Below are 13,596 nucleotides of genomic sequence, written 5' to 3'. Positions count from 1 at the left end.
CTCCTCCTCGGTGGTTATTATTATTCTTCTCCTTCGAATGGTTAGTGTGATGACTATCAACTTCATCACGTCCATGCCCATCTTTGAAGTGGGAAGTCTCATTGCCACGAGGAGCTCTATTTTGCTCATGCTCAGAAGGTGTTTTCTTGCTGCCTGACTTGTGACTCCCTGACCTGGAAGTCTCTGATCGGTGGCTCCTTGAGGGGGTTTTGGAGTTTCCCCTTTGAGTTGAGACAGTGCGCGATCAGACTCCATCCTCCTCATGACCAGGTGGGTTATTACCACCCCTGCCTGGTCTATCAGTTTTCTTACGACCAACTTCTGTGGTCCTTGCCTCTGGGGTGGCTGCCACTCCAGGTACCGCCTGGGCATTGGCTCGGGTCAGTTGCGTAGCTGCCTCCAGAGCGAGTGCAGCTTTGCGATGTCGCCTGTCGGCCTCCTCCTACTGTCGATGGATCTCCTCACTCCTAGCGTCCATCTCCCGTTTCTGCTGCTCGAATGCGGCATTCTGCCTAGCCATTTCCTCAGCAAACGCCTCCTGCCTGGCGTTGAACTGAGCCATCTCCTCCTGGAATGCGCTCATGGCCTCCTGGAGCTCTTCAACTTCTGGAGCTACGTCCTCGAGCACGACTCTAGGCTCAGTTTCATGATCTTGAACGCTGGGACCCTCTGATCTAGCATGCTCCTTAAAGGAGCCCGTCTTCTTGGAGGTTGCAGTGGTGTTCTTAGGCGCCATATTGCTTAAGGGACTGTCTGTTCTTCTCTTTAGGCTCTCAATGAAAGCACCAAAATGTTGACTGTGTTTTTAGCCAACGACGTGAGAACGTCAAAAACGATAAACCTTCAAGAGAATTTAAACGACACAGACAGTTTAATCAAGAAAAGTAAATAACACAGGAGATTTTATAGTGGTTCATCCCTGATCAGTCGGTAATAGCCTAATCCACTTAGAGATTTTATTACTTTATCTACACTCAAGATCAGATGAACCAGTGTCAACTGAGTTTCTTCAGTGTAAATTTTCAGGAATACAAAAAGGGTTCTCTCTCAAGGAAAACACACTTTCTCTCTCTAGAACTTCAGATCAAATCTCAAATTTCCAAAAGTCCTTTTCTGATCCCATTAATCCTCTATTTATAGGCTTGGGATCAGAAACTGATATCCTACTAGGATCGGGATATTTTATTACTCATATTATATTTAAATTACAAGAAATATTCAAAATACAACAGAATCCTCAATTTGAGTGAAAAATGAGAGATTCCTGCGCGTGTCCAGACCGATTCTTGTTGAAGCCGTTTCTGGGAATTTGATATCGTCTTCTGGTCGAACACATGCATGTTGGATACATACAAGTGCTGGTCGGACATATGCATGCTAGGCACATGCATACGGACCATACCCCTTAGAATCTCCTCGGACCAAAGTCCGAGCCACACTTTCCTTGTCTCTCCTCGGATCAAGGTCCAAGCCACACTTTCCTTGGCTCTCCTCGGATCAAGGTCTGAGCCACACCTTCCTTGGCTCTCCTCGGATCAAGGTCTGAGCCACACCTCATGGGGCTTCTCCTCGGATCATGGTCTGACCGGACCTCTTGGAGTGCCTTCCTCAGACCAAGGTCCGACCCCATCTCTTAGGGCTCTCCTCGGACTAAGGTCCGAGCACACCACTTGGACTCCTCGGACTAAGGTCAGACCGGACCTCTTGGGGCTTCTCCTCGGACCAAGGTCCGATCACATGCTTTCCTTGGACCAAGGTCCGACCGGGCACACCCTAGCCCAAGCACTCTCTTCAGGTGCACTGGGCTTGGTTATGACATCTCTCAAGCAGTCCAAACTCTTCACTGATGTATTGGGCTACTACTAAGCTAGATCACCCAACTATTCCATGCCACTTGTCATTCCTATTGCAACATCATCATTTTCAAATTTTGGGATAACACCCATTATTGTGTAGATTTGTTGTTACACAATATTGAGATGAATTTCTTAAAGCCATATGTGAAATGGCTGATAGAGATGTGATTTTAACTCCCATAATGTGTATGGAAGTTACAAAATCAAGTGGGAATGAATTTGGAACGTTTTGGCAAGTTTGGAAAATTGGTTGCTGAAAAAACGTCTTGGGTTGCGGCCTGAGTTTTTCAGGCCGCGGCCCAAGACGCAAAACAGGCAAAAAACACACCGTGGGCCGCAGCTCGTGTTTTTCAGGCCGCGGCCTGAGCGGCTGACACCGTTTTCCAAACTTCAATTTTTTCCAATTTTGAACGTTTCCAACAGTCAAGTAACTCCCAAGTCTCTATTTTAATTCCATAAACATCCAATTAATCATTGGTAATAGCCATGGGTGTTGGTGGAATTTTAAATTCAAAGGGTGTCTCAAAACTCTATAAATAGGAGTCTATTGCTCACTTGTAAGATACAACATTTCTATCCATTAGAGCACTTGGCTAGAAACACCTTGAGGCTTGATAATTCCAGAAAGCTTTTCCAATATCTGAGAGAGATCCCTTAGTGCTTGAGTTAGGGGGAAATAAGCTTTTGGACAAAGGTTTTAAACCTTGTTCAAGTTGGTGATCCCCAACACTCTTCACTTAGGTTGTGTAAGTGAGAGTTTCCTTTTGTTTTGTTCTTACCTTTTTTCTCTATTGCTTTCTTCTTATTTTCATTTTCTATTTACATGTAACTTTTGTTTAAGTGTTGCAATCTTCTTTTCTTTTATTTCAAACACCTTTACTTTACTTGTAATCTTTTGTTTGGAGTTGTATCTTTCACCATTCTCTACTTCTTCTTTGTTTATTTGTATTTTTCAGTTATAGAGTTGTAACTTTATTTAATCAATCAATATTTATTTGTAATATTATTGTATAGAGTTGTATTATCTTACCTATTTCCATCGAGACAATATTATTTTTCCTAACATTCAAAAGCTTAACCCCATTGTTTGTTTCAATGGAAGGTGAGACTATCAAAATCATGAACCAAGACCTAGTATGGTCGAATAGGTTTAATGGATCCAATTAAACTTGGTGGTAAGACAAGGTAAGTGTAAATGTATACACTATTTTTGTAACGGCCTTGGTAACCAAGACCATTACACTGTGTGTTTAAAATAGTGCAAGACTTGCTAACCAAGTCATTTAATAAAAATATGAATCTAGAAATATGTTTGCTAGGCATGTCAGATATGGTTTGATATCATGATATGATTGTTCATGAGCATATTGAGTTTTCTTGCTGGGCTTCGGCTCACGGGTGCTATGTGGTGCAGGTAAAGGCAAAAGAAAGCTGAACCATCCTTGAGTTGGAGAGCTTAGGTGATGATGTGTACATATGCGTCTGCTCGACCACTACACGGTCGAGGTTTGAAAGAGGAACTAGGGTTAAACCCTGTTTTGCCGCTTAGATCAGCTGGTTGTATATATTTTCTTGTAATAGACCTTTAAATTATATTTTTGGGATCCCAATGTATACAGTAAATGTTCTAGTGAAACGTTATATCTTAACCAAAAAATTTAATCCCTAAACCGCTAATCATACTTAGTTACACGTTTATGGCAAAATGACTCGATTAGCGAGTTTAGCACTGTTTGCAATGTGCACCGGTACGGTCCCTGGAGTTTAGGGCGTTACAAACTTGGTATCAGAGCTTGCCAAGGTTTATTATGGTTCCTGAAGACAAGCTGGGCATGTACACTCATCACTGAAGATAGCTTCACTCAAGGAATGGTAATTATTTCTGTAGTTATGTGCTTAACTGCTTAAATAGAATGTAAATGCTTTACTTGCACATTGTATTAGGGAGCATGAGATTTTGATAGAGCCAGTCTAAACTCTTGACTATATGTTATATGCTCCATGAATATATATATATATATATATGAATGTGATCATTTGATTACCTGCTCCATGATTATATAATTGTGATATATGCATGCTGGAGTTGAGGCATGGTGTGAATGTTGGAAGAGCAGGGATTATGATTGGTGTATGAATGCCATTGGCATGTTTTTAGCACTGGAGTGAGTTGGTAAATGTAAAGTGGTTTGTAAAGGTGGTGTGGTAAGATTGTTCCCGTGAGGGAAAGTTCTTGATATTCTCATCATGATTAATAGGTCAAGTTATTGACTGCAGATTCAATCAGCAGGTTTATAGCCAAGGCAGATAATGAGGCCTGGTGGTGGTTATACAGAGGCTGGAAGTTTCAGCCAGGGGTTGAGTTCTTCATCTACCCCTCAGAGTTTTCAACAGATGTTCACAAATTTGCAATCGAGATTGCAGAGGCATGAGGAAGAGATCAGGTGTCTGAAGCAACAACAGAATCTGTTGGGGAGCACCTCTTCCTTTGTTGTGCCAGGAGTGGCACCAGCTTTGGCTCAGCCTAGGGTTGGGAACAGATGGGAATTTCTCTGTGGAAGATTCCAGGAGTATTACCCTCCAGTCTTCGAGGGAGGCCTAGATCCATTCGGAGCTGAGCAATGGATGGGCATGATCAGTTCCATTCTTGATAGTATGGGGCTGGTAGGTCACGATAGGGTGGTTTGTGCGACATTTGTATTGCGGGATGATGCCCAGACGTGGTGGGAAGTGATATCCCAGACACGAGACACAGCTGTGATGGATTGGAAAGAATTTAGGTAGCTGGTTAACGAAATATATTATTGTGATACAACTAAGACTGCTAAGATGAATGAGTTTCTAATCTCATTCAGGGAAAGGCATCAGTAACCGAGTATGTTAGCAGATTTAATGGGTTGACCAAGTTTGCTTTAGACATGGTACCCACAGATGTAGCTCGGAAGGAAAGGTTTGTTCAAGGATTGAATCCTAGAATAGCTCAGGGCATTAGAGTTGCCCCAGTGCATGAAATCTCTACCTATGCTCAAGTGGTAGAGAAGGCTCTTACTGTTGAGAGCATAAGAGATGAGAAGAAGAGTACCAGGGAGCACGGAGCTTAGATAGTAGGATCTCCATTTATTGGAGCAAGCAAGAATGACAGTTGGAAGACTCGTCCAGTATGCACTCGGTGCAAGAGGCGTCATCTGGGAGAATGCCGAGCAAAGGCATGTTTCTCATGTAAAATGTTTGGACATCGTAAGAAGGATTTCCCAATGCGAAGGAAGGATGAGAAAAAGGGGATGGACAACTCGATTCCAACCCGAGTGTTCATTCCAATGTAGTCAGAATTTGAGACTGAGACTAGTTCCTCAGGGATGGCAGGTCAGTTTCCTAGTTTTGGTTTTTTGAGTTATGTTGACTGGTTTTGGTGCCATGCTATTCCTTTGTTTGTTACATATAGAGGGGCATAAAGATGATATGTTGATCACATGGTTACGTTGTGATGGGAACACAATATTGTATTGGTAACTTAAGAGATGAGTTGGGTTATGGAAAGGACTCATCAATGATTTTGATAAAGCTGGTTATGACTGGCTTCGGTTTGATCCTGGATATGGATTCGTTAAGTAAGTGTGGGGCAATGCTAAATGGCAAGGAAAGAATAGCATCTCTTGGGCTTGAGAACAGAAAGCCTTGTGGCAGTTGGCATTGTGCATAGATTTGGTATGCTGATGACATCTGTAGAGATGCATAGAACTCTTAGCTAGTGTGGTGGATACCACTTAGATTGTGCCAGTGGGATCAGGATAGGCTGGACTAGTCTGTGAGTTCCTGGATGTGTTTCTAGGGGATTTGCCAGGGTTTCTTTTATATGAAGAGATAGAATGGTGGTTTGATTAGTGCCAGGGATGGAGTCAGATTGAGGGCACTGTATTGAATGACTCATTAAGGTTGTAAGAACTCAAGGATTAGATATGGAGTGAAATGGAATTCTCAAAAGTGGATTTTTGATCTGGTTAGGACCAGTTAGAGATTAGGGAGAAAGTTATACAAAAGATTGTTTGTAATAGATAAGAGCACTGAGAGTGTTGAGTATGTTTTGAGAATTTGTTTAATGCCAAGTGTTTGTGAATCAGATGAACAGAGCATTTAAAGGATTATTTAAAAGAGAATTGTGATCGTCTTGGACGATGGTATTGTGGTGTATTCTCTGTGGAAATTTGCCAAGGTCAAGGAACGCCTTAGGGGCAACAGTTTCCTTGGGTGGTAAAGATATTTCAGGTACTTTAGGAAAGAGTTCTGAGTCTTCTTATAGATCAAAATCAATTGATAGGTTGTTATGACACCTCACTAGCAGGAGAAATGATTGCCTATGTAACATGTTGGTTACAGGATCTGACCAGAACTAGAGTAGAGTTTCTGGTGGGCCAGGTGGTCAGTTTTATGTTTGAGATTATCATTTCGGAAAGGATAAAAAGGAAAAAAAATGACTAAGTGAACCACAGATAGGAAAGATTGAGTGGGAAGTCTTAGCTGGATTATTTGAGGATTATACAGTGTCAGGTATGAATTTATTGTGCTATAAGGATTAGATTTGGAATCCGATGGACACTCAAATTAAATGGGAGATTCTGGATGAATCTTATACTAATTTCTTATTCTCTTCATTCAGGCATCATGTCAGTGTACCAGAGTATGAAAGCTTTATGGTGGTGGCCTGAGATGGAGAGGGACATAATGGAATGCGTGTTGAAGTTCTTAACCTATTAGCAGGTCCAGACAGGGTATCAAGAATCAGTAAGGCCATTGCAACCTTTGGATATTTTGTAATGGAAATAAGGAAACATCGCGATGGGTTTCGCAGTGGGATTACCCAGGTTAGTGGGTTAGTATGAGTTGGCATTGGATCATTATGGACCAGTATTTAAAGTAAGTTCACTTCTGTCAGTAAGGATAAGTAACACAGCGGACCAGCATTCAGATCTCTATGTGAGAGAAATAGTGCGCCTTCATGAAATTCAATGTCTATCTTATCAGATAAAGACTTTATTATTACCTCCAGGTCATGGAAAGGGTTAAGGAAGGCGATGAATATATAGAGAGGATTCAGTACAGTTCATTGTCCTCAGACTGATGTTAATCAGAGAGAGAGTTATTCAGTGTTGAAAAGGTACCTTATGAGATAAGGTATGGTAGAACATGTTCGTCACCCATTCATTGGAATGAGATGGGTGAGATGTTATGTCTGGATCATGAGATGGTTCAGGGGACCATTGAGATTATTAGAGGTTAAAGCTTGGATGCTCACTTCTCAGAGTAAATGGAAAAATATTACTGAATTAAAAAGCAGGAACATAGAGTTCCAGGTAGAAAGTTGTGTCTTCCTTAAAAGAATCACCATGGAAAGGGGTGATGAGTTAAGGGCAAGTTGAGCCTTAGAAAATTATAAACAGTTTGAGTCCTAGATAGGACTGGTTAGGTTGACTTTGGATCGGCCTTATCATTGGCACTGTCAGTTGTATACAGTGTGTTATATATTTCCATGCAGTGGACTTGGGTTAAAAGAACTCATGAGTTGAGTTATGAGAATCTGAAGGTTAAGGTTAAGTCTTCCGGTAAGGAATAGCCAGTTCAGATTGTAACAGAATGAATAAGGTTCTAAGGAATAAAATTATACCTTGGGTAAAGGTAATGTTATAGAGACAGTGAGGTCAAGGGAACGACCTGGAAACTGGAATCAGTTATGCGGAATCTATATTCCAAGCTATTCAGATAAATTTTGAGGATGAAATTTCTATAAGGAGGGGATAGTTGTAATGCCCCAAAATTCCTAATAAGGTTTAGGACCTTGATTAGGAGGTCGGGAGGGCCATAATTGATTTATTGTGTTATTAAATGATAATATGCATGTTTAGGTGTATTAAATATGCATGTGACCCATTTTTGAGTAATTGGGTGATTTTCATATTTTGGCTATTTCAGGCATATTTGGCATATATGTGATATGTGTGTGGTGCTTTATTATTATTTGGTTATGCTAGGGTTACCATCACAAGACGATCCTAGGAGGTAAGATAGTGGGAAAGTCACAATGGGATTTATACTTGACTCGGAGTGAGTCAAGGGGTATTTAGTGCATTACCGGGTTATTGGGTAATGGGAATTAATATTTGGTGAGAAATTGGGAGTTAATAAGACCAGGGGGAAATTCTGGAGGTTTTGACTATTTTTGCCCGGGAGTGTTTTCGGGACCCCGAGCGTTAGGATTTGTTTGAAGCAACTTAAGCTTGAAGTAACCTTTTAAGAAATAAAAAGAACATTCTGTGTTCTCTCTCCCTCAAAGTTCCATTTTCGTCTCCCGATCGCATTTTCGAAGGTAACTTGAGTTCTAGGACTCGGATTCAAGCGAGGGTCGAGGCATAGCGATCCTAGGAAAGATTAGAAGCTTATTGGCCAGAGGATTTAGTTGGAAACAACTCAATCTGAGGTAATTCAAGTTTTAAGTTCTAAGTTTTTACAGTTTTTAAGCTTGAATTGGACTTTGTGTTTTGATGAGTTTTTGATTGAATTGAAGCTTGGGTTTTGTGGGTTTTGGATCATGGGGATGTTTGAAAACTTTGATTTTGGGATTTGGGGATGTTTGGATAGGTTTGTGGAAGGTTTTTAAATGGAGAAAATGAGGAAAAATGGATGGTTTGTGGTTGGGCCGCGGCCCAGGTTTGATGAAGATGGTGAAGGTTGCTGGTGGGCTGTTAGGGCCGCAGTGCTAGGCTCAGGCAAATAAGGGTTCTGCCTCTGTTTGGAGGCAGGCTGCGGCGCTTGAGGGTATTTAAAGCCAAATTGATGTTTTAAGCTTGGGAACTCAAACCTTAGGCCTCGGGATCGTTCCTACTACCCGGTTTAGTGGGAATCGATGTCTCGGAGGCTAGGTCTTGGCCCGGGAACCTTTTATTTCTCATTTTGATGAGGTTTTATATTATGGTTGCGACTAGGTTATCACTAGAGCCTTGGAATCAGGATCGTGCTTGTGGCTTGTTTATTGGTAACCTGTGCTTGGACCAAAGGTAAGAAAACTGCACCCCATATGTGACATGCATGGTTATTCTTGATGCATGTTGGATGTTTAACTGTGATGCACAAGAAACATGTGTTTAGGGCATGCCATGAATATTGAATATGAGATTGATCAGAGCTTGAGTCTTTGTGTTTGTGCATGATCATAATTATGCTAGCAATTGTTAAGTAAGCATGTTGAATGCCCTACATTTGGATATTTGACATATGATTTATGCCTGGTAGCATTGCTTACTTGTGCATGGCACTGACTCATTAGTCAGGGATTGACAATGGTGTCAGTATTAACTGTGAACCTGTGACTCATTAGTCAAGTTCGGCAGTAGTACTGAGCACTGGTCAAGGATGGTTTTAGCATGTTTAATGCAAGCCTAAAAAGATTAGATCTAATCAACATCTACATTAAATGACTCAGAAGAGCATTAATTTTGGACCGACCTCAAGTTCGATAAAAACTAAAAGCGCTTGTCTAGCCAAAGGCTAGTCATCTAGAGCCAGGGCCAGCAAGCCCAATGACTGTTTCATCACATGGCTATGGGTGCCGAGCCCGTGTGACTTACCCATCAGTCACTCATCTGTTTAAGCTAGTGACTACCCATCAGTCACTCATCAGATTAGAGCCATTGCAGGAAAGCCCAGGTAACGGTTTTGTTACACTGCTACGGGCACCCGGCCCCATACTGACTTGCTTGACAGTCACTCATTATGGTTTAATAGAACCTCAAAGTGATATTCACTCATCTGTTTAGGGCTATAAGCTCTCTATGATCATTCTGATCATCATTTGCATGGCTTTGGGTGCTGAGCCCCATAGTGAGTTGCTTGTCGGTCACTCAGTATGGTTTACCAGAACCTCTAGTGTTAAATCATTCATCTGGTTAAGATTGACTTGATAATCATCCAATCAGGAGGGCAGGATTTCTGATCCTTGATTCCTCAGCATAATCTGAGTTTATTTGCATGCTTGAATAGAGCTATGTTTGCTAGGCATGCCAGATATGATTTGATATCATGATATGATTGTTCATGAGCATATTGAGTTTTCTTGCTGGGCTTCGGCTCACGGGTGCTATGTGGTGAAGGTAAAGGCAAAAGAAAACTAGACCACCTTGAGTTGGTGAGCTTAGGTGATGATGTGTACATATGCGGCTGCTCGACCACCACACGGCCGAGGTTTGAAAGAGGAACTAGGGCTAAACCCTGTTTTGCTGCTTAGATCGGCTGGTTGTAAATTTTTTCTTGTAATATACCTTTAAATTATATTTTTGGGATCCCAATGTATACAGTAAACGTTCTAGTGAAACGTTATATCTTAACCAAAAAATTTTAATCCCTAAACCGCTAATCATACTTAGTTACACATTTATGGCCAAATGACTCGATTGGTGAGTTTAGCACTGTTTGCAATGTGCACCATAATGGTCCCTGGAGTTTAGGGCGTTACAGTTATGTTGTCATTTATCTTCGTAATTATATTCTTCTCATATTGTTCTTAATTTGAAGAACTAATCTTTTTTCCACCTAATATTCATTAGAGTTTAGAAGAGACTACAGAGCTTTTTCTTTGCAAAGTAAAAAAAGGTGAATGTAATTTGTAGTTTTTTTAGTTTGATGATATATATATATATATTTTTATGGTGCTTTCTCTTCTAAACACCAAGAGAGAGGACATGGCCAACATGCTCCCAACCAGATGTCAGAGTCGACACCACTACCACCTGCACCACTCCTCTGACATTCGTACGGTCGAGTAGTGGAGACATCCTCCTGGTACCTGTCCATGTACTGGTTGCAACACCACTACCTCTGAAACCACCCTCCTGACAGAGTACCTGTGTACCGCTTGGTCCCCTGGACCACCATGTACCCAGGGCCATTAGAGCCCACTATAAAATGAACCCCAATTCCACATGGAAGGGGTTGGAAAAATTACTGTAGCAGGGCATCATAATCAATACAGACTGATTTCACCATTTTTCTTCTGCAATTGTTCTTGGAGTTTATACTTAGATTTCTAAAACTTTTCTTTTGATAATCTCTACTTTGCAATTTTTCTAACTTAACTTAGTTGACGAGTTCTCACCGTCAACAGATGATATATAATATTTCTTTTTAATGGTGAGTCTGTTAATTTGTTAGTTTTTTTATGCGATTACAGTAGTGACAATCTCATCAAATAAATATTTACTTATTGGATTTATTTATTTTATATTTGACTTGTTCACTAAGAAACTATCAACTGGTTTTTTCATTGTTACGTGTAACTGTTATTTATAGATTTATTCCTCTAATTTTATAATTTTCTTTTTAACAGAACCTTATGCTATTAAGGGTAATAAGATGGAGAAATCTGAGAGATATGACAAAGAAGAAGATGATTCATTTGAGATTGAATATGGAATTCCAATTCCACCTCCACAATCTCAAAAATCAAAACCCAAACCATAAGCTAGTGTTATATTTGTCCTTGAAAGAGTTTCTTTGGAAGTTGGCAAAGTTGGAAAGGTCTCTCTAATTTTACTTAATTCATCTTATCTATATATATGACCAAAGAATATGTTAGGCATGTTTATTTATATACCTATTTATTTGCTAAATTATGACTAACCACTAAAATTCCTTAGCCCAACAAATTTTATCTCTCCATAAAATAAGTTTTGACTAAATGTTATTTCTTAATCACAATCAATTTTTTGTTGTAACTTATGACATTTAGTTAAAAAAAAATTATGTTGGGAGGAAAAGGTGCTCACTAAATGATAGACTACATGTGGGTATATATAGGGTACCACTATAGTATTAATTATTTTTAATCACTAACTATATGTATTTTTTAGTATTTTCGATACATAAATAAGTTGTAACTCTGATTTTTTCATATGACGGGACCTCTTACAAATTTTTAGGAAATTCAGCATAATTTAAGATGTCAAAATCAAGATTTAAACAATTTGTTGTGCGCGTACTTGTTTCAATATTTATACGTGCATGAATCTTCATTTCGGCATCTAAAATTTCTTGAAAATTTGTGAGATTCTCCCGTAACTACATTCTACACAGTCATAAAAAAATAGAGTTAATCCATTTACCAAAAATACATTAAATACTACCAAATAAATTTCCATATATATACATATTTACCTACAAAGCTACCTACCCACTATATATTGTACTTGGTATTCTTCTTTAATTTCATTGGGTGCATATACCTTTTTCTTATTTATTATCTTGAATATATTTTTGTTTTTCTATCTTTTTACAACAGACTTATCAGCTTTTAAACTCTAACAATCACTCAAACTTTTTAAGGAACAATAGCAAAAACGAAAGTGATTATCGACCCGATATTGTCTATCAGGTTTCTCTACTTCTTTCGTTTTTTTTAATTAATCAAAATTGTGAATTTGACTTGATTATACTAATTAATTAACATTATTATAATTATCAAAATGTGCAGGCCCTTTTGGCCATCTTAGATAGTCCACTTAACAAAGCTGGAAGGTTAAAAGGATTGTACGTAAGAACTGAGAAAGGGGTTTTAATTTAAGTGAAACCTCGAACTCATTTGCCAAGAACATCTAAACGTTTCTATGGGCTCATGTGTAAGTACTCACTCAAGTTATCACAAAACATAGCTTATTTTAGTATGTTTGTTTGTTCACTATTATTTTCCATTACTTTGCAGCGCAATTGTTACAAAGGCTAAGTATAAAGAACGAAAAAACTCATGCAAAACTTTTGCGTGTAATAAAAAATCAAGTAACTCAGTATTTACCTATTAATTCTCATAAAATCGGTGAGCTTTTAACTCTTGCTTTTCTTTAGTAGGTGGTATCATATATTTACATTCTATAACATGTATTAACTAATTAATATATATATGTTTGAATGAAAGGATTTTCTTTTAGTTCGGAAAAGTTGATAAAAATGAAAGATTATGTCCATAACTTTGACAATGATAGAGACATTGTTTTTGTGGTACGTACAAAATGTATTATAACTTTTCTAGTGTAAATTTTCTAATAAATGTTATTTGACTCATATTATGCATGGATTTGGATCAGGTTGGTGCAATGGCTCATGGAAAGATTGAGCCGGACTATGTCGATGATTTTATAACTGGTAAAAGTCTTTCTTCTTTTTGAGCACATTTTCTTATTTGTATTTTTTTTTATCTTTGAACATTGCTCTTTAACTTGTTATTTGTTTTAATTTTTTTTTTTGTAGTTTCTAATTATCCGTTGAGTGCTACACGATGTACCACAATGATTTGTCAGTCGCTAGAGGAAAAGTGGAACATAATTTGAAGTGAAATTCGTCTCTACTGTTAGGATTAGCTATTAAAAAACTAAACTATTTATGGTTGTGAGAGAACTTCATTTCAATTCCCTTGTTTTTATTTTTGATTGGGAAATTTCTTGGAATGAATTTATTGATATGCCAACATTATGGCTCATCCCAAAAATTGGTCATTTAGTAATAATTGGATCACTTTCACTCCAAGAATCATAATGGTAATGCACCTGCAGATGAGTATGATTTGGAAATTAACTTTACTGTTGGGATTTTGATGATGCGAATTTAGCTTTTGCTTGATATTAATTTCTGGTTTGTACAGTTGTTATAATTACACTTTTTTTTGTCATATGTTATTGTTTAAATATTGACCCGTCACCACTGAAAA

The 13,596-nt window shown here is 38.8% G+C and overlaps 1 pseudogene; it reads left to right on the top strand.

The window, feature by feature from the left end:
- Nucleotides 1-6,580: 6,580 nt before the first annotated feature.
- On the top strand, nt 6,581-13,219 carry LOC133791301 (uncharacterized; annotated as a pseudogene).
- Nucleotides 13,220-13,596: the final 377 nt, after the last annotated feature.

This window comes from Humulus lupulus, chromosome 7 (assembly GCF_963169125.1).
Source record: "Humulus lupulus chromosome 7, drHumLupu1.1, whole genome shotgun sequence".
In the NCBI taxonomy this organism is placed as follows: Eukaryota; Viridiplantae; Streptophyta; class Magnoliopsida; order Rosales; family Cannabaceae; genus Humulus; species Humulus lupulus.
This window is presented reverse-complemented; position numbering and strand designations above follow the sequence as displayed.